Source organism: Phacochoerus africanus, chromosome 1 (assembly GCF_016906955.1).
Source record: "Phacochoerus africanus isolate WHEZ1 chromosome 1, ROS_Pafr_v1, whole genome shotgun sequence".
Taxonomy (NCBI): domain Eukaryota; kingdom Metazoa; phylum Chordata; class Mammalia; order Artiodactyla; family Suidae; genus Phacochoerus; species Phacochoerus africanus.
The window spans coordinates 151,113,416-151,134,246 of NC_062544.1; the positions used below are offsets into that span (position 1 = coordinate 151,113,416).

The 20,831-nt window shown below is 54.8% G+C and overlaps 1 protein-coding gene across 3 annotated transcripts in view; it reads right to left on the minus strand.

The window, feature by feature from the left end:
* The window catches only part of FBLN2 (fibulin 2), a 73,686-nt gene extending 53,055 nt beyond the window's left edge, over nucleotides 1-20,631 (minus strand). For 2 of the 3 annotated variants that reach the window (XM_047781903.1, XM_047781894.1), the window contains exon 1: nucleotides 20,533-20,630. The gene's annotated coding sequence lies outside the window, so the exon portion shown is untranslated. Of the gene's footprint in view, nucleotides 1-20,532 lie in introns of all 3 variants that reach the window. The other variant, XM_047781885.1, reaches the window with a different exon arrangement.
* Nucleotides 20,632-20,831: the final 200 nt, after the last annotated feature.

Sequence of the window (20,831 nt, forward strand, 5' to 3'; positions counted from 1 at the left end):
GAGAAGGGATTATTCTGCAGGTAGAAAGAGCAGGGTTTGCTGACCCTGGATGGGGGCCGAGGAGAAGAGTCCGGAGTCAGCAGAGTACCTGGAAGGTCGGCACTGAAGCTTCCTGAGGAGGAGGGCCAGGCACCTGCGGGGGATATGCAGGTTGGTCTGGGCCACACCAGGTGGGAGAAGCCCAGAGATCATCCAGCGTAGGATGGAAGGATGCCACAGGGGAGAGGAGCCTGTGCTGGGTGGGAACAGGGGCTGGGGAGTCTCTGGACTCCAGGGCTGACATGCATGTCCCTCAAGCTGGGCAGCCATCACAGGAGTGGGAAGGGCTTCATGGAATGGGGGCCCACGATCCCAATGACAAAAGCACAGAGATGGGGCATTCAGAGAACCCCCTCCGGTCAGCTCTCAACTGTGTCATTAAGAAAGAAGTCCCCCGGCCTCTTCATCACACACAGGAACCCTGCATCCACCCCAGATTGGCAGGCTTCCCAGAGGCGCTATTCCCAGCTGGCCCCACTACACCTCACTGACGGCCCCCAGGGCAGATTCGCCTTTGAACCCCCCAACTCACGTTCTGCACACTGCCAGGTGCATCCAGATCTTGGGTTTGCCCATCATCCCCACTCCAGGCCCCGAGGAAAGGTTAAGAACATCAGGCTCCTGCTTAATGTTTTCATCTGCTGTACAACACTGAGCAAGGCCTTGCCCTCTCTGAGCCTCAGCTCTGCATCTGCACACAATGGGGAGGCTCTACCATACCTGGGGGTCACAGCTGGGGGCCCACGGGCACCACCTAGCCCACAAATGCATTGTTTGTTCCACACAGTGAGTTTCTAGCTTTAAATGAGTTACCAGCATTTACAAATTGAAAATGCTCACACGAAAAATTCAAGTTTCTCTCTCTTTTTGAAAACTACTGAGCCCAGACCACCCTGCAATGTCACGAAGGGTATAGGCTCCCCAAGAAGCAGACACCACAGCCTCTCTGCTCGCTCACACTTGGGCATACTTGGAGTCAGGGTCCCCCAGGCTTACCTCTGAACTAGGAATTCCTGGGCATCCCCACTGCGTCTCCAGCTGGGAGAATGCAAGTCTGGGGCCCACTGCGTGCTACACAGAGCCTCCTCTGTGCCCACCTGCAAGGGGGAGGGGGCTGACTGCGATGTGTTCAGAGGGCCCCTGGGGTGGCTGACCTGGGGCAGAGCAGCCTCAGGGGCCCTGACACATCCCCACAGCTGACAGGTGTGGCCATGAGAGAGCTCAGCTCCACGTGGGGAAAGCCTCCTCCAGGTCAGAGTCAGACCAGGCTGCAGGGAGGGGGGAGCTGCTCCCCCTAGAGATAGGCAAGCAGGGCTGGGAACTCACACACAAGTGAGAGGCAGGAGGGCACAAACTCCACAGCACTGGTTCAGACTCAAACACACCATTCTGGGGCTCCAACTGCTATTTTCCCACAGCCCCTACAAGAAGCGACTTCCCAATGCTGGCTTCTGCACATGCCCCCCCACCATCTGAAAAGAAGAATCATGGGGGGTGGGGGGATTAAGAAAGTGGACTTTACCTCCTGGCAGCCAGACCACAGTGATACAAAGACCCTGCAGCCAGGCTGCCCAGTGCCTGTATGGGGTATGGGGCACACACTCTGAGGTCAGGGCTCATGGGGTACCCAGGAGAGATGCGGAGAAGAACCCCAAGCTTACCCTACCCTGTGGATGAGCAAAGCTGGGTAGCACATGCACATTAACAATAATAAAGCTACAGTTGCTGCAATGCCACCTGGCCTGTGTGAGCTCTGGAGCAGACACTGGAGACCGTGGCCCGGACACATGCAGGGCCAAGCTCTCATGCCAGCATGCTTCCTAGAGAAATCTGCACCCCTGGGCACTGGGTACTCGTCCAGTGGTGAAGAGGACACAGGACTCGGCAGGTGCAGCCACTCTCTGGCCTTCTCCACCCCACTCTGCACTGGGAGCTTGACATCCTGAGCCAGCGTCCCCAGGCTCCCGCATCCTCTAATGGCCACCACTGGTGGGAACAGAGGGTGAGCGAGAGGGGTCGAGGTATTGTTCCCCACCTCCCCTGCATGTTCCCTTCCCAGCAGGGGTTTGGCAGTGGCTTTTCCCCTCCCCCAAGGCCACAGCTCCTGTTGGGTGACCCTGCTGGAGCCTGAGAGCTGCCCTTCCCCCATCCTGCAGGCCCAGGGCACCAAGGTGCCTGCCTACCCACTCTCCACAGCTGCTCCAAGAGCTGCCCCTACCCCAAGGGCACCCTACCCACCCCTCTGTTCTAGGTCGGACCTGACAGACACAACTCCACAACGGCCCCGAAGGACTCAAAGCCAGTGCTCTGGGTGCACCGAGCAATGACGATGGACCTTGGAAACTGAACACCAAGTGGACAAGGAACAGACCGAGGCAGAGCCCACCACCACCCACAGGAAAAAGGCACTCACCAAGGGAAGACACAACAAACACACCTGGGCATCAGCCCTGGCTGGGGGCAAGGATGGCGGGAAAAGTAGACCAATAAAGTCACAGCAGGACCTCTCAGAGAACAAGATGACTGCGTGCTATTAGTCAAGGAGTACAGTTACCTCGGCTCTTAGCCGCTGAGGTCTGGGCCCTCTGCAGGCAGGGACCTCCAAGCCTCAGGAAAGTGCAGGTGGGGGCCCAGGGTTCAGCCCTCAAATGAAAAGACAGAGAGAAGAGGCCTTTAGATAGGAAGGAAGTGGGAGCCAAACACCAGTGCCTGGGGTATGGGGTTTCTGGCTTCTTGGTGCCAGGAGCAAGGAGGTGGGGTGTCCCTGGCTGATCTGATCCCTGTTAGGGTCTCACGTAGCCGGAGTCAAGGTCTCACACTGGGATGTGCACAGGACAGGGCAGGGGCACACTCAGCAAGGGTCTCTTCTGGGAGTATCCCTAGAGACAGTGGCAGAGGCCGCGGTGGGAGACATGCCCACTGTCCCCCAACCACAGGGGCCTGGGCAGGGGGAATGGCATACCAGAGCTGCCTTCACTCGCCCTGATGCATGCACCTCTCTCTGCCACCCTCACTGCCACTGTCCCAAGCACAGGCACACATCCCTACAGAAAGGTGACCCTCCATCCCCAATAAATGAACTACGGCAGCACCCACAGAAGGCCACAGATGAAAACCTGTGAGCTGGCAAGGCCACCCTGGTGGCCCCACCTGGCCCTGGGAACAGATTCCTCACCAGTGCCACCAGCACTGGAAGCGGGGTCTGGCCTTAAGTGACACCAAATCACAAAGTTAGGAAATTCTTCCTTTTCCCAGTTTTCTGAACCTTCTGATTCTGACAAGAACAAGCCTGCAGCACTCACAGATACAAATACAAGACATGCAGCCACAGTGGGATTTGGGGTAAACAATGGATCATTGTTTAGTATGAAATATGCCCTCTGCAGAATCTGGGACATACTTGTTCCTCGTTTCTCTGAAATTCCAATTGAACTGGGCAACCCCAGATAAGAAGAAAGTCTCAGGTTAGTGTTGCTGTGGCTTCAAAACCTCAAAAATACCTGCAGGTGACTTTCTTTCAAACTTGAGGCCACTAGAACAGAACCCAGAGACTTTCCAACAGCTGAGGGGACAGAAGGGAAATAAACATCCGAGACCCTTGTAGACATACCGGTTACTAGCACGTGAGTAATCGGACCACCTGGCCCACTGGCCGCCCCAGCTTCTCTCTGAAGCCCACTCAAATGGCCGCCCTCCACCCCCAAGTCCACAGAAGGCTGGTCACAAACCAGCACCCCACCATCTGTCTGTGAACCATGTTTGAGGGCCCATGTGGTGCTTCTGAAATTAGCTGCTGATAGTATAACATGGAAATTTATTAATTTATAATTCATTTACTGTACTAACACTGGAAAACAGAACATTTCACAGCAGAGCTGGATTCCCAACTGCTCCAGGAAAATCAGAAGGTAGACCTGACGGCCAGGCTTCGCCGGCGGATCCAGGCATACTCTCCATCGGTAGCACTGGGCTCCCCGGTTCCTCGCTGAACCCAGAACACTCCTGGGCTTCTCCTGTCTACACACAAAGGAGACAGGCCCAGGAGGCAGGAGGTCCTGCTCCTACTGGCCCAGGGTCACTGCCTGAATGGCCGCCTTTCAGGGTTAGGACTTGTCTCTTCTCTATGCAAAAGACACGGGGAATTTGCCCCCTCCAAGGAGCCCACTCCTTCTCGAGCAGTCTGGTAGATCAACTGCATCAGAATCCAATAGCACTCATCCCCCAGCCAGACGCACGACCACAGGAGGAAAGCCCAGCCTGAGATGTGGTTCTGTGCCTGTTTCATTGGGGGAGAACCCTTGGGGGAAGGGAAAGGGGAAGGGAAATGAATGGCAAAGACATCATCTTGGCTGGAGTATAACACCAGCCTGATCCATGGGAGCTCTGCGGCGTGACTGGTACTGCGGGGCTCACCTCATCAGGGACATCCATGAGTCACTGGCCAAGGATGGCAGTGGAACAAACAGGGAATTACCTCCTAGGCCCATGGAGGAGGCCAAGGGCAAACATCTGGGCACAGGTATGAGCCATTAGCAGCAGCTGGGGGACAAGTACACCAGGAGAAGGAAGCAGCCAGGGCACCAGCAGGGGTACAGCTCTGCCACACACATACGCAGGCACCCATGTACACACGTACACACACCCATGCAAGAGCAAGCTAGAGCCTTTGGCCCTAGAAACTATTCCCAAACCTGCCTTTAATTTCTAATTTGGGCTGGGATCACCCCAGGCTCAGAACAGTAAGAAAGTAACATATTAAAAATAGTGTTTGCATACCTATGTTCATAGCAGCTTTATTCACAGTAGCCAAAAGGCAGAAGCAACCCAGGTGTCCATCAACAAATGAATGGAAAAACAAAATCTGGCCTATATAGTTGTGCAGCAGAAATTATCACAGTATTATAAATCAACTATACTTCAAAAAATCTTTTTATTTTTATTTTATTTATTTATTTATCTTTTCTAGGGCCACACCTGAGGCATATGGAGGTTCCCAGACTAGGGATCTAATCGGAGCTGTTGCTGCCAGCCTACGCCACAGCCACAGCAACGCTAGATTTGAGCCACATCTGTGACCTACACCACAGCTCACGGCAACTCCGGATTCTTAACCCACTGCGCAAAGCCAGGGGTCGAACCTGCAACCTCATGGTTCCTAGTCAGATTCATTAACCACTGAGCCACGACGGGAACTCCAAAAAAACTTTTAAAATGAAAGAAAAAGTGACCAACGATGTGCAAAAAAAAATAAAATGTGGCCTATGTACACAATGGAGTATTATTCAGCCTCATAAAGGACGTTCTGACTCAGGCTGCAACATGGATGAATCTTGAGGACACTGCGCTCAGTGGAAGAAGCCAGTCACAAAGGGACACATACTATATGATTCCACTTATAGGAGGTCCCTAGAGGAGTCAACAGAGACACAAAGTAGGATGGTAGGTACAGGAGCTGGGGGAGGGAGGGGGCATTAGTGTTTAATGGGGACCAAGTTTCAGTTTGGAAAGATGAACAGAGTTCTGGGGGTGACAGCTGCACGATAACGTATATATATGTCACACCTCTGACCTATACACTCAAAAACAGCTAAGATGGTCAGTTTTACATGCATTTTACAAGAGTAAGAAGAAAGCAAACCTATGAACTGTGGAGGCAAACATGAATAATCAAAGAGCAGGAAGAGAAAAGGAAAAACAATGTTGCACTGAAGACCCACCAGGAAACAAGGGCTGCCCCAAGACCTCCCCTCATGGTAAGCTTCCTGGCAGCCAAGGCCAAAAGGGAAATTAGAGGCTGACCTGGTGCTCCCGGTCTGATAAGAGGAAGTCATTTAATTCTCTGGGAAAAATAAACTCATTCTTGGCACCAAACGTTAGGAGGGATTTTAGCTGTTGATCAGGTTCATCTTAGTATGGCTTCCTCAGTGCTGACAGTGGGGCCAGCAAGTGGACCGAGAGTTTCTAGGATGTTGGTTGTATTCGCCCACACTCTACAGAGGAGAAAACTCGGGCCCAGATAGGATGGATGATCTGCCCACAGTCACTATCAGCCGTAAAAGCTGGTGTAGGGATTTGAACCCAAGTCTGCCTGGCCAGGGGAGCCCAGCCAGAGACCTTCCACGTGCAGATGTTCATCGAGCACCTGCGACCTGCCAGCCTTTACGAGAGGTCCTGGGATGTGGCCGTGAACAATACCCAGAGCCTCCCCCCGCCCCACCTCCAAGCAGCCAACACCCCGCAGAAGAAAGAGACACACAACAAATAAATTAAGAGGACAGTAAATGGACTATGAGACTCGGCAAGAGTGGGCAGAACAGGCCTCACCTGGGAGGTGGCACTTTGGCTGAGACTTGCCTAACACAAATGTGGTGGCCATGCAAAGATCTGAGAGTAGCATCCCAGGCAGTGGTAACTAACAGCACATGCAAAGGCCCTGAGGCAGGAACCAGCCTGAGCCACTGTGGCCAGCATGCAGGGAACAGAGAAGAGGGTAGGAGGAGGTGAGGTGAGCAGCAGGAGGGAAAAGGCGCAGGGGAGAGGTCGGAAGAGGAGACAGGTTAGTAGGTCACTCATGCCCAGAGCCCCAGGGAACACGGCAAAATGCACTCTTAGTGGACAATGTTCCAACAAGGTGGCGGGCCACCTCTGGATCATAGCACACTGAGAGGCCATCAGAAGGCTCAGGAAGATTCCAGTGACAGGAAGCACAGAGCCAAGTAAAACCTCAACAACACTTGGGGGGAAGACAAAGGCAGGGGGCAGAGCTAGAAAGTCACACCCAGTGGTGGAGCATACCTGAGGGATGGGGGGGGGCAGGGAGCAAGGGACCTGGGGCTGAGGGGGGTGGGGAAGGAGTCCTCAAGTTCAGAAGTGGAGGTTACACCAGCATTTATTCAACTGTATGCTGACTTTCATGTACTTTCTGTGTGTGTGGTTGTTCACAATATAAGAGACTTTTACAAGAAAAGAGCCAATTACAGTAGTCCAGAAAAAAGAAACAGAGGCCAGAGGGTGTGTTGGCAGGAGAAACGGAGAGGAGGGGAGGGAGAGGAAAAACAGTCACCAATTACCAAAAAAAAAAGTGATCAAACTTGGCTTCCATCTTTAAAGGCCTATTTTCCTTCATTTCCTCATGGGCAAAAATCTCAATAATTGATGCCATCATTTGCAAAAATACAAGTCGGCCTAGGGAGGGCAGGCAAGGCTGAGGGTACAGTGAGCTGGCCCAAGACCCCCAAGGAGGAGGGGGCTGGGTCCAGAGTGACGGAGTCATGGCTCCAGGGCCAACCCTGGGTGCAAAGTGCTGACAGCAGTCAGGTCCAGGTGGGAGGCACAGACGATGTCGGGGGCCCTGTGACTCTGCACACTCACACGGCCCTTGGGGACCTTCCACGGGTGAGCTCATGAAAACACTGGGAAAATCATCCTTCCAGTACAACAGCCAGGGTTTTTTCCCCTCCCTTCCCTCTCTTTGCTAATGAAGAAAAAAAAAAAAAACAGTAAAATGAATAAAAAACTCCTTAAACCTGGGTAAGAGCTGACCCTGCGTATATAATCACTAATCTCATTAGCAACACAAGCAGGTGAAAAATTACAAAGATGAATGTCCATGACTTATAATCAACCTTTGAGAAAAGAAAATGTTGCTTTTGGCACCAGGAGGAGCTGATATTTTCCTTCCCCACAAGCCCTGACTCTGGAGAGAGGAAACGCTCATCGGGCGGGGCAATGAGAAACAGTCCTGCCCTCGGCCAAGGTTGAGCTCACCCCCCTCCCCACCTGGCGTCCCCCTGCCCTCCACCCAGCCCCAGACAGACAGGCATCCAGCTCACCCAGGACTTCTCGTCTGATCTCCTCCCACCCGATTCACAGTCCTGAATGGCTCCCTAGCACCTCTGACCCCTTTGATAACCCAGCCACCTCCACTGAAAAAAGGAAAATGTGAATAAAACTTAGCAGTGGACAAGGGGTGGTTTCTGATCACTCAACGTATAATCACCCTCCTTCCAAGAATGGCTACTGGCTGTCACTCTGGGGTCCATACCACTCAACCATCACTCCAAACAGTGCTTCTCATTCCTCTCGCAACAATGCTCAACTCAGGGATGGACACCAAGCCAACCCGAGCCTGTGAGACCCAATTCAGGTGAGATGTTGGGCAAACAGCCTCTCTCATTCCCACTGTATGAGGCATGAGATGATTTAACACTGAGGGCCAATGAAGCCATCGTGTTGTCAGGCAGAGAATGTCTGAGGCTACAACCAGCTAAAAAAAAAAGAAAGAAAAGAAAAGAAAAAAAAGGAAAAGCCAAGAAATGGAAAAAAGAGAAACAGAGTCACAGTGATAGTCACTAAGCCCCTGGATCCAGCCATGCCTGAAGTTAACAGAAAAGCTGAAATGTGCGATGACACGAACCCATTTTGCTTAAGCTAACTTGGACTAGGTTTTCTGTCACTTGCAACCATGAGTCTTCACAGATATATGGGCTTATATAAAAACTGTTTCCTATCATTTTAGGGGGCCTTACAGACTCCCTGAAACTTACTCGTGGACCCTGGGGTGAATACCCCCCGCCTAAGAATAAAGTGTAAATTCCTAAGGGTAGCATTCAAAGTCCTTCACCATCCAGCTCCCATCTTTCTCTCCTAACCCATTTCCCTCGGTTGCCCTCCACACATCCACTTCCTGCCAAACTCAAAGACTCTGGTTCCCAATTTCTCATCTTCTCCTCTCATCATCATTATCCCAAACAAGTGGCATTGGTGCTATAGTGGTGAGCAAAGCTGTCTTTCATTATCCCAAAGCAGGATGCCCTCCCTCTTGAAGCTCTCCACACCCAAATCCTACCCCCTACCTTAAGACCAAGCACTAAGGGCAAGTAGATGGGTAGACTGGTGACTGGATACAATGGATGGATAGATAGATGGATGGGTGGGTGGGTGGATGGGTTGGTGAAAGAGTGGATGCATAGACGAATGTAGAGATGAGTGGATGAATGGGTGGGTGAGTATGACTGGAAGACTGATGGGTGAGAAGGTAGATTCGCAAATGTTTAAGAGAACTGGCAGGTGAATGGATAGTTGATGAAGAGATGGATGGGTGATCAGATGGATGATGGTTAGCTCATGGATAAATGGGTGAGGGACTGGAGGACAGATGGATAGGAAGGTGGATCAGTGGATGAATGAGAAACTAGCCTGTAGATAAACATCTGATGGATGGGCAGGCGGGTGGATGGGCACAGATGGGTGAGGAGGTGGAGGAGGCACAGATGGGAAGGCTGGTTAGTGGTGGGTGCATTGGCCTGGGGACAAATGGCTAAAGAATGGCTGGACTAACAGATGCATGGATGATGGTAGGCCAGCAGATGCTGAGCAGAGCGAAGAAAGTTCTGACACTCAATCAGTGCTCTTCCCAGCCTCCTCGGAAAATCCAGAACTAGGCCAACAGTGTCTCAAAATCTTTGCATCATGGTGAACAGAGTGAAAAGCACAGGCCCTGGAGCAGAATGGCCTGCATTCACAGCCCAGTGGAGCCACCTCCTGCTGTCTGACCACAGCACAGAGGCTCCAGCTCTCTGGGCTTCACTTTCCCCGTCTGTTCGACAAGAAGCATCCTATTCCCCTCAAAGGGTGCTGTGGGATTAAATTTAAAAGTATCTCTGGAGGCCAGCCCAAGACATGGTACAGTTAGAGCTGACAATAAACCCCACCCTATTAAAAAATGGTTCTAGGGCCTAGAAAAAGAAAGGTGCCTCCTTCTCCCATTTTATGAGACTAGGAAAGTCCTGATATGAAAAGCAGACGTGAATATTTCAAGGAGAGGGAGGTACAGGCCAGCTTCACTTATGAATCCAGCTGCCAAGCCCTAAATAAAATATCAGAAAATTGAATCCAGCAGCATATTACAGGGATAATAACATAGTGTGTCCAAATAGGGTTTACCTCAGGAATGCAAGGGTGGTTCAATACTAAAAAAAAAAAAAAAAAATCAACACAATTCACTAAAAGAAAAATTCTACACGATCAGCTCAGCAGATGCTAGGAAGAAGTAGTTAGTAAACGTCAACATTTTGTGGTTAAAAGCTCTGAGAAAAGAAAGGGTCTCCTGGCAAAGGGGATTGTTCCCTATGGGAGGGGCCCCTCCCTGGCAGGCGCAGATAAAGGGTTCACCATCTCCCCCTCCCACAGAAGAAAATGGCCTTCAGCAGGTTTAATTCCCTCCCTAAAAAGGAACACAGAGGTGGGAGATAAAGTTTGGGGTCCCCCCATCCTCCAGAGCCTCCCAAACCACGGCACAGCCCCTCCTCATCTGCTGCAGCCCCTGGAGTCAAGTCCAGGAGTCCAGTACAGGATCCATCTGTCCTGAAAATCACTCAGGGAGGTGAGGTGGTCCCTGGAGCAAGGTCAGGACCCTCTCCTCACTCTGCCTCCAGGCTCAGGCAGACCACCCCTTCTTTTCCTCCTCCTGACACAAGATGTGTTTTCAAGAGAAGCCAAAAGACCCAGGGTCCCTTCGTGAGAGGTAGGGGCACACAGTCTGGGTGTGTGAATGCCTCTGTATGCATATGAAATAAGTGGAGGGTCTGTGCACTTGAGGGGTGTTTAGGCATGTATGAGTATGTGTGTGAGAGACTGAGCCTGTGCATGCACACGTGTGCTGGGCACCCTTACCTGGTGGGCCCTAGGGCCCCTGCACCCAAAGCACAAATATGGCCCCTCTGCCTGGACTGCACTATGTTCCCTCTGGGAACCCTGAGGACTTGCTTCCTGTTCCTGCCACACCCCGGCCCCACTGGCTACACAGCTCCACAGGAGGCTGTCAGCATCTTGTCTCCTGGCTGACATCCCTGCGCTAGGGGCTCACACAGTGTCTTGGGTGGGTGTGCTCTGATCCCACCTCCCTTCTAACTAGACAGGGTGCTCATCAGGGCCAAGGTTTCCAGGCTTTCCCTGATGACAGCTCACACTGGATGGGTCTCTGAGGCAGGGACCCTGCTCTCTGCTCAGCCCTGACCCATCTCTGGTCCACGTGGGCACTCGGATGCGTCTGGGAGGGTGAAAATGGGGGGGGACTGATTAATTTGTATGGCCGGACACAGGGCTGAAACAGGGCATGAGACGAGCTACAAATGCATCACCCACACTCATTCCAGAAGAACCTTCAGAGATGGAGAAAAACTTGCCCGTGGACACCTGGCAAGTCAGTGGCAAAACTGGGAGGCTCCCACAGTAACCACCAGTGCCTACCCACCCTCCACACCGATGCCCTATCTCACAGATTGGGCACAGAATCATGCCTGTGATTCTGGCATGGAAAAGAGTAGGACAGGGACAGGCAGAAGGAGACAGAGACCCAGAGGGAAGCAAAGTCAAGCAAGGAGACAGACAGACAGGGATGGGCGGAGCTAGACTCCTCGGCTGCCCTCAGAGCATCAGCGTCTGGAAGCTCTGTGCTTCTCTTTGCCAGGCCGGCACCCCTATTTATCTGCACAGCCCTGAAATTTAGGAATTCCTCAAGCTGCGAGCAGGACAGCCGTATGCAGCCAACAAGAGGGTCTGGCCCAGGCTGTGGCATAACAATGGGGCCCCCAAGGCTGTCAGCCACCACCGTTGGAACAGAGATAGGCAGCAAGTAGGATCAAGCCCTGGACCCAAGAGGTCAAGGTTCAAACGTGAACCCCGCTCCCCACCCAAGCTTCTGGGAGGCCCAGAACACATGACCCTGGAACAAGCATGCTTCCATCTGCTCGTGGGCCCAGTCACACTGGCCCCCTAGCAACACTGGGAGGACTCAAGAGGGGATGTAAAGACCCCAACACTGTGCCAGGCAAACAACACACATTCACGCATTCGAAGCATGATCGACATAAAACAAGACCTGCCCCTCAAATTTGCCTATTCCTTTGCTCCCTCTGCCAGGTACACCCATGTGCCCCTGAGCAAACTCTCATTCATCCCTGAAGACCCAGCTCAGCATTCCCCTTCAGGGAAATCTTTCCTCAGAGTTTACGGCTGCCTCTTTTGATCTCCCTGCACTCTGTACATGGCATTCCTCAATCTCCAGAGTTCACGGAGAAGGATGAAAAAAAAACAAGAGGTTTAGCGCAAACCCTCAGAGGGTAATAGACACTGCCCACATCCTGACTTGGAGCAAGTGTGGCTGGATTGGAGGTCAGGCCACCATAGCCCCACCCCCAACCTCCAACTCCCTGTTTCAACAGGAACAACCCCAAATGGTGAAGAGCTGCCTTTACTCGCACGGGGACATCCTCACATCCCCTCAGGCTGTGTCCACCATGTGAGATGGGGACATGGAAAGAAATGTGTAGGCCGTTTATAGAGAGCAGGCTGGTAGTGATATAGGGCTCTCTGCCCCTCCTCCTGGTAAGAGAACCCCATTTTTCCACTCTCAGGCCATGTGGACCACAGGACAGCAAACTATAGGGCTCCTTCCCCAATTGCAATGATGGGCCTGGGATGGTCACACAGCCCAGTTGCCCAAGCCCACAGTAAAGCTCTTGGGCTGAAGAGAAGGAGCCTGGAGCTACTGGGCCACCTGAGTGCCAGGTGGCAGAGACCGCCTAAGAATAACCAATATGAAGAATAGAGACACAGCCCTCATGGCATCTTTAGAGAACCTGGATACAGCCAAGCCTGAAGCCAGCACATCAGATGAGGCAGCCAGTGTTGCCACATCTTTTCTGTTCCCAGCAGTCCCTTAAACGAGTCTCTCTCACTCATGAGAGCATAACGTTGGGCAAACTCTTCCTCACACCAGGCCCTGAGTCCAATTGGGCCTGACCGGCCATTGCTGTGTGTCAGTAGTCTGACCCACAATAACAACACACTGACGACTCTGCTCACCTGGATGCAACATTTTACAGTCTCCAAGGCACACTCCCAACTGGCCAGGCCTCCATGGACTGGGCCCAGCCTCACCTCGCCAGACACCCACAGCCCCCACCCCTCAGCACTTGGGCCCTGGCCCTGAGCTCTAGCCTGTCCTCCCCAGCACTGACCCCAGGCCGCAGGATGCCACCAATGGAGTTGCCTTCATGCCCAAGGGCTCTGCCCAGGCAGCCAGAAGGACACAGGCCTGAGGGTGGCAGGGACACCCCAGCCCCCACATGAGAACAGGGACCAGCCACTACCTGACACACCACAGCCTCATCTCCCAGCCCTGCCTGGCAGGAAACAGCAATGATTAGCCAGAGGGTCCTCTCCCACCCAGGCTAGAGATGACATGGTAGGGTTAGGTCAGATCCCAGGGGGCGGGCAGAGGTACCAGAGGCCCCATGGTGAGGAGCCACCCCTTCATGCTCTTAGCAATCAGGGTGGCAGGGAGCCCCCACGTGCAGCACATGTGCCATCCTTCCTTCTCTGCAGGGGCAGGACTGCTGGGCTTGAGGCCGAGGAGGGAGCAGGAGGAGCTGAGGCTATCAAACTTATTCTCATGGGTCCTGCTGGTTTACAGCAAGTGATTCTGGTTTCTATCCACAGTTGTTGAAAATGGTCCTCCTTTCAGAATAAGGAAAACAGGGGAGGGATTTTTCAAAACCTATTAACTATAATGTAAAGGCACAGGAGGTGGGGCGAGCCGGCAGAAAACATGACGGCACTGTGCCAACAGTCACTTTATGAGAAGTCAACACATGCTGGCTTTTCCCCAAAAAAGGACACAGGACCCCCTATGCAGTGCCCACAGTGAGACAACCCTGAAATTAATCTGCTCCGAGGATATGCAGAATCAGAAAAGGGACCCTAGACACTTAGCCAGCACCAACCCACCAGGATGATGGCTCATATCCCAGCTCCTGAGGACCTGGAAAGCTGACATGAAAACCAGATTGAAGAGAGAGAGGATGTGTGTACACACCCTGCACACACTGGGGGTCAGGAGGGTACTGTGCAGTTGTGCACAGGCATCAAGACCAACGTCCTCATTGCAAGGAGGGGCACTCTAAGAACAGAATTCTCTGGAGCGCCCAAAGCTCACTTGTGACTACACACACAGTGGGATGACAGTCCCGGGCTGTGGCAGAATGGGAGGCTGATGCAGAATGGGTGGGGGGATGTGACACTCCAAAGAACCTAGATAACTTGTGTCTGCTTGCCAAAGTCGTTTGCAGGGCTCTCCACACGCCCCTCAGTCCTCACCCCAACCTATGCCAATACCACCACCAGGTCCATTTTACAGGAGAGACCTGGCCTGGCTAGGTCCTCAAGCCACCATCCCCCAGCACTGCAAAACCCTCTTCCCACGCTTCCAGCCATTCCTGGGCACCAAATGACAGCAAAGCCAAAAGGGGTATCCCCAATTTGCAGATGAGGAAACTAAGTCCCTAGGGGGTGAAATGGCCTGAGGCAAGCATGGTTCCCTCAAAGGCAAAAGCCTCCTATGCCCGAAGTTGGCCAGTCACTCCCAGGCACACGGGTGTTCATGGCCCCCTCCCTCTGGGCCAAGGAGAGGCTCTCAATGTGCCCTCACCAGCCCCTGGCAGGTAGGCAGGCAGCACCACTTCCTCACCAACACTGTGACCCGGGTGGGGTCGCTCTAGCCGCCCACATTACAGTACCCCCCTCCCCAAAGCCAGGCTCCCCACCCTGGAGGAAGGAAATAACCTTTCCCCAAAGCAGCACTTTCTTTGCAATCATCTCCATATATGAGAAGTCACACACATTTCTGCAATGCTTTCAAATTCCAACAACCCTGAGGACAATGGTGCAAAATGACGCATGGCTTGACCCCAGAGGGGCCCTGGGAAGGAACCAGCCCCAAGGAGGGGAATTAGTGGTGCGTGCGTGCCATGGGACCCCATAATCCAGGGCGGCCCGCCCAGGCAGGACCTGGAGGTAGCCAGACCTGGCTCCCGCCCATTCCCTACTCCTCACTTGCTATGTGACTGCAGCCAGGCCCACCCACTCTGAGACCATCTCCCTGCCCGGTCACCCTCTCAGGCCTCCCACCTGCTATCTTGCCCCCTCCAGCCCCACCCAAACACCAGGGCTGCCAGGGGGCCCCTCCAATGCTCTGGTCACGCCCCTCCCCTGCTCAGAAATGCCCCAAGACTGCCCATCATCCATCCTCAGACCAGGACTGGAGGCCCTCCATGTCTAGGTCCAGTACACAGAACCAGCCTTATTTCTGTCCTCCTGTGCAACCCCTCTTCAAGCCAGGTTTTCTCCTGTTCACTCCTCAAGCTTCACTTCATAGTATCAGTATCACCTTCTCCAGGAAGCCCTCCCTGACAAGGCCCAGGCTCCTAGAGCCTCTCTGCTCTCCTCCAGAATAGCCCTGACTGAAGCCTTTCAGAACTGCTGACATGGGTCCCCGGGGTCTAAGGATGGCCACGGAGGGACCACGGGCCGGCCCGTGCCAGAGACTAATGTGGGTGCTTTGAGCAAACAGAGGACCCAAGGCCCCAGGTACCTATTCCTGATATGGAAGGAACCTGAGTCCTGCCAGCCTCTCCCTGTTCCTCCCACACAATGCCCGGCTAGGGTTCCCAACCATTCCGGGGTGGGGGGCTGCAGCCCCATCCTCCCCACTGCCCCACGAGGCCCTGGGCTGCTGCCACCCTCAGGCCTGCTCCCCTCACAGCAGCAGGGGACGGACAACTTAAAATCCCGATCAGGCCTCACCTTCCCCAAACTGAATGCTCATCACGCCCAGGCTAAAAGAAAGCCCTCCTATAGCTCCCAGATGTGACCACACTCCCTGCTCACAGGGGTCCTGTCCTCCACCGGCCCCAGGTCATTTGCACCTGCTGTGTCCTCTGCCTGAGCGCCACTGGCCTCCTCTGACGCCCCACCTATAGGCAGCCCCAGCCCACCCCCACTCCGGTCCCCGCCAGCTTTGTCTGCTCCTCATCCTGTGCACAGCCAGCTGGGGACATTACAGTGGGCATCCATCTGCATCACCCTGCAGAACACAAGCTCTGCAGGGGTGGGGGAGGTCATCCTAATCACTGCTTTGCTCCCAGAACAGTGACCAGCACCCAGTAGGTGCTTGATAAATATCTGTTCAGTGAAGGTGTAAGTGATCTCATTTCCTCCTTTCAACAGCCCTGCTAGAGGGATTATGGCACTTGTTTGACAGATGAGGAAACTGAGGCTCAGAGGGGGTCATCGGCCCAAAGGGAGCACAACCCATGAGCAGCAGAGGTGGGATGTGAGTCTTGCAGGATGCAAAAGCAGGGCCTTTCCTTCAAGCGGCTGCCCTCTACACAGACCCCTGGATCTGTCACTAAGCTGCAGTGCGGCTGGCGGGCAGACTGTGCAAACAGGCTGAGGATGGAATGCTAAGTGCTGTGGTGCCCACCCCAGGAAAAGCCAGCAGTCAGATCAGCAGAAGGAAACACCCACAGGAAAAGGGGAAGAGAGAAAGGGGGCATTTTTCCTTTTGTCCACTTGCCAAGCTCTGCAAAAAGTGACTTTGTTAGCATCTAACTTCAATCACAGTGGAAACTTTTGTATACCACGCCAGGAAGAAGTCAGTCTGTTTAACAACAAGGTCCATAAAGCAGAGAACTTAAAACCATGCTTAGAGGTTGTACTCAGAACTCACAAATGAAGTCACCTACCAACCACCCAACTGTTTCTGAATTAAATGGCCTGTCTGAACAGGCAATACAGTGGCATGGCTCAGAATTGAGAAAATTCAAGAAGGCCCACAGTGGGAGTGTCGCCTTATCTTGTACCCTGTCCCCCTCACCTGCACACACCGGCCAGATTGGTAACCACTGGGAACCGCCTCGCCCCAGTGCTTCCTCCCAGTGTTTGCCTGTGAGCATACAACACAAGTGAATTTATTTGACTCATGTGACACAAGAAGCAGCATATTTTACACACCATTCAGCACCTTGTTTTTCTCTCTCCACTGATCTTGAAGCTCAGAGCCTCCTCATTTTTCACAGCTGCATAATATTCCATTGTAAGGTTGCTCCAACCACGGATCATCCTGGATCTCAAATGTCTGTCGATGGCCCTGTCTTCCCCATTACCTGCAGATTCTCAGGGTGAGAGAACAGCCCTCTGGCACAGGGCCTCAGCACTCCTGCCAACATTGTCTCGGCAGAGTTACAAAGCCTCCAGATCTTGCAGCTGACGAGGGTGTCTTAAAATGGGAATCAAGTCTCACTGCTCCCTGGGTAGAAACTTCCTTCACGTTCAGACTCCCCACCCCACCCACCCCCATCCCCTCTCCTCCTCCTCTCTCCCCTCCCTGCTCCAGCCTCCTCCTTTTCTGTCCCTCACACACACCAAGCCCAGTTCCACCAAAGGCCCTTTGCACCAGCTGCACCTCTGCCTCACCGCCCCCCAGCACCTTCCCATCTCAGCTCAGAGACCCCTCCTCAAAGTGCCCTGCACTGCCACCTGGATTTGGTTGCCTGTTGACCTAAATGCCTTTATGGCACTTACACCTGTCTGGAATCAACTTGTTTCTTCATTGCCTGACTCAGCCCACAGCCCCCTCCAACTAGAATGTAAGTGCCTAGAGCCAAAGGCAGTGTCCGGGTTGCCCATCAAGGGCCCTTGGCTGGGACTGAGGTGGGCCCAGGGTGGGACTCTCGCTCAGCCCGGGCCAGCCAGGCTCCTGACAGGACGGGTCCTGCCACCCTAACATTGGCCGTGGGGCTGGAGAGCACAGAACCCAGAACCCCACTGTGGGCTGAGCGGGAGCTGCATCTCCGGGCAAGGCCTTCAGCTGGAGGAGGCCCCTCGGAGTTCGAGGAGCCAGAAAGAGGGTACACCCAACCACCCCAGGACCCCATCTCCACACCCACTTCAGGACCACGAGCTCTAAAAGCATTCAGTCAGCACCCACTTCACAGAAGGGAGGGGAAGGCCCTCTGCACCACCTGCGGGGCCAGCCCAACACTTGCCTCCCCAGCAAGAATGAAAACCTCCAGGAGGTACAAGGGGAGGCCAGGGGCTGCCCACCACCTCCAAGTCCCCTGTGCCACTGACAGGACTGGTCCTCATCTGGTCATCAACAAACTTCCACAACACCACTCATCACAGGGACATTCAGGGCAGATGAATCCAGCTGCCTACATGTGGTAAACAGAGCCGAGGGTCCCAGGAACAAGGACTTAAAATAACGCAGCAACCGCCACACCCACACCACCCAGAGAGAGACCACCAAGGAGCGTGAGTGAGAGGAGGAAGCCACCCATCCCTCTGGCTGCGACCCTCCTGGAAGAGCAGCCCCTCCACCAGGGCCAGCTGGTAGGGGTGGTGGGGGGTTGGCGAGGGGACTGCTCCCACCCCAGACCCCATGTCCAGGGCAAACAGGCCTCTGACACCCAACAGGACACATGGCAATCCTCCTGAGGGACCCAGGGTCTTCCTCCTGGTGGTCCTGGGGTCACAGTCACAGCAAGAGCAGAGCAGAAAAGTGTGCTGGACTTTCAGGCCGTTCCGAAGGAAGCGCAGTGGTCTAGGTCACCAGTGGCCCTGGATTTAGCTTTACGTGGACCCCAGGCCAGAAGGTAGCTTCACTTCCCTGTGCTGTTCCACAAGCACCTACTGCATGTCAGGTGTGACCCTGGTTCGGGGAATTCCCCTGGGCCAATGCGACCAAATACCTCCTCTCATGGACTTGCTGAAGGGAGGGCAAAGAGTTTGGTTTTAGGGTCAGAAAAACCTGCATGGAAATCCCAATTCTGCCCTTTGCCTGCTGAAAGAGCTTTCTGGGTCCCAGCTTCCCCATCTTGCAGGATCAAGGATAGGGATCTGGGGAGAAGGACAAGGCCCAGCTCCAAGATCACTGCCTTGCTCCCTTGGGGCCTCTACAGCCCAGCAGACACCATCACAAGGATGCCCCACAGTCCAGGCAGATGGCATATGCCCCTTGTCACTCCCAACACTAAGGCCTTGAACTGTACAGGCTCACTCAAGGCTTCCCCAGCCATTAGGGGACTAACTCAGGCCCACTTTGGGGCAAGCAGTGCTGCAGAAAAAGCCTGGGTCACACAACAAGAGCAGCCAAGCAGAGGTGCACGCCGGCCTGGCAGGAGCCAAGAATGTGAAGCGGTCTCCTGCCCCACCCCAAAGGCAGCAGGCAAGCAGCATTAGCCAAGGGCACCCCGCGGGAATGAGGGTCCTGAGCCTCCAGACCTTGTGATTTTTCAGAAGACGGAAATCCGGACTTTTATGTGAAACCTGCCAATTTGTAAATGCTGGCAGCTAATTAAACTTTTAAAAATAATAATAATATGGTACGAGCCAAGCAAAACATGGGGGCTGGCAGGTTCGCGCCTCCGGAGTCAGAGCCTTTGACTTCATCCATGCCCTGTCCCTCCCCCTCAGCACAGCTCCGGACGCAGGAGGGGAGGGTGGGAAGTCCAGGGGGCCATAGTTCCCGGGCCCTCCCTTCCTCCTGGTGGGGATTTCACTTCCACTGGCAAGTGGGGAAGGTGAGGCTCAGAGCCCTGACCATTTGGCGGCACACATGTGCCAGGCCCAGGCAGGAGGTTTGCTCTGGGAGGGCCCTGGACCAGCACCCTGATTCCAGGGACTCTGGGCAATAACCAGCACCCAGATTACTTTCTTTTTCCGGCCCATCACGGTGACACCTGCTGGCTCAGACCAGCTTTGGACCGACCCAAGCGGCAGTCACAGACTGAGGTGTGGGGCTAGACCTGGGACAGCAGAGGGAGGGAGGGCACCCCTGCTGGGAGACTGGGGGGGGGGGAACCCTCGGGATGGGGAGGGTGGCAGAGTCAGGCCCACTCCTGCCTCCTGAGCCCCCTCCCTGTGCTCCCCATAGCTGCCCAGGCCCCATTATGAGAGAGCCTCAGCCAAAAGCTGCCCCTAGCCTGACTCTGGCCCCACTGGTCAGAAGACAGCACCCACTGAAGGCTGTGCCTGTGGAGGGTGGGGGGGGCCCAGATGCACTACCAAGTGGCTGGCATGTGACCCTGTGTGCAAGATTCACGATGTGTGGGGGAGTGTCTGTGACTTCAGGCATGTGAGAGACACGTGTGTGACACATGTGAGAGAGGTGTGTGTGATAGACACACGTGTGTAGCAGACATGCGTGCCTATTAGGGAGGCACACGCGTTTAATAGACACAGCCGTCTGATACAGGCACGCGTGTCTGGGAATCGCCCGTGTGCAGGGCACGTGTGTGTTAAGCATGTGTGCGCGAAAGGGACGTGTGAGGGACCAGTGAAACCAGGGGTGCGTCCCACATTGCCTGCGGGGAACTTCCGTGGCTGCAGCGCGGGGACGGGTTGGGAAAGGAGAGGAGCGCGACGGCAGCGGTGCCGACCGAGGGCCCAGTTTTCCCTCTCGGGGACAGCGGCCGGGCTCGGGACCTGGTGGAGGTGGGTGGGAGTGGGGCAAAGGGAAGGGGTGATGGGGCCCCAGGCGGGAGGGGGCCCTCCGCGACCCTGCACCCCGCCAGGCGCCGGCCAAGGTGTCGCATCTCCCCGCCGGGGCGCCGACCCCACAGGGGCGGACCGGGGTCTGTGTGCACTCACCGCGCTGCGCTCCGCTCGTCAGCCCGCTGGCGCGTCTGCCCGTCCGTTTGCCCGCCTGGCCGTCGGCGCGTCGAGAGCTCCGGAGCCCGGCGGCGTCGCGGGGCGGGGCGGGGCGGGGCAGGGCGGGCCGAGGGGCGGGCAGAGCCGGCGCCGGGCCCCCTGCCGCCCTCCCCCCTCCGCCTCCGGGGCGGGGTCTCGGCTGCAGCCGGGGAGGGGGCCCAGCCGCGCACCGGGGGCCGGACGTGGCCGCGCCGCGCGTGCGCCCCGAACCCCGCGCCCCCTCGCCGCCCACCTTGTCG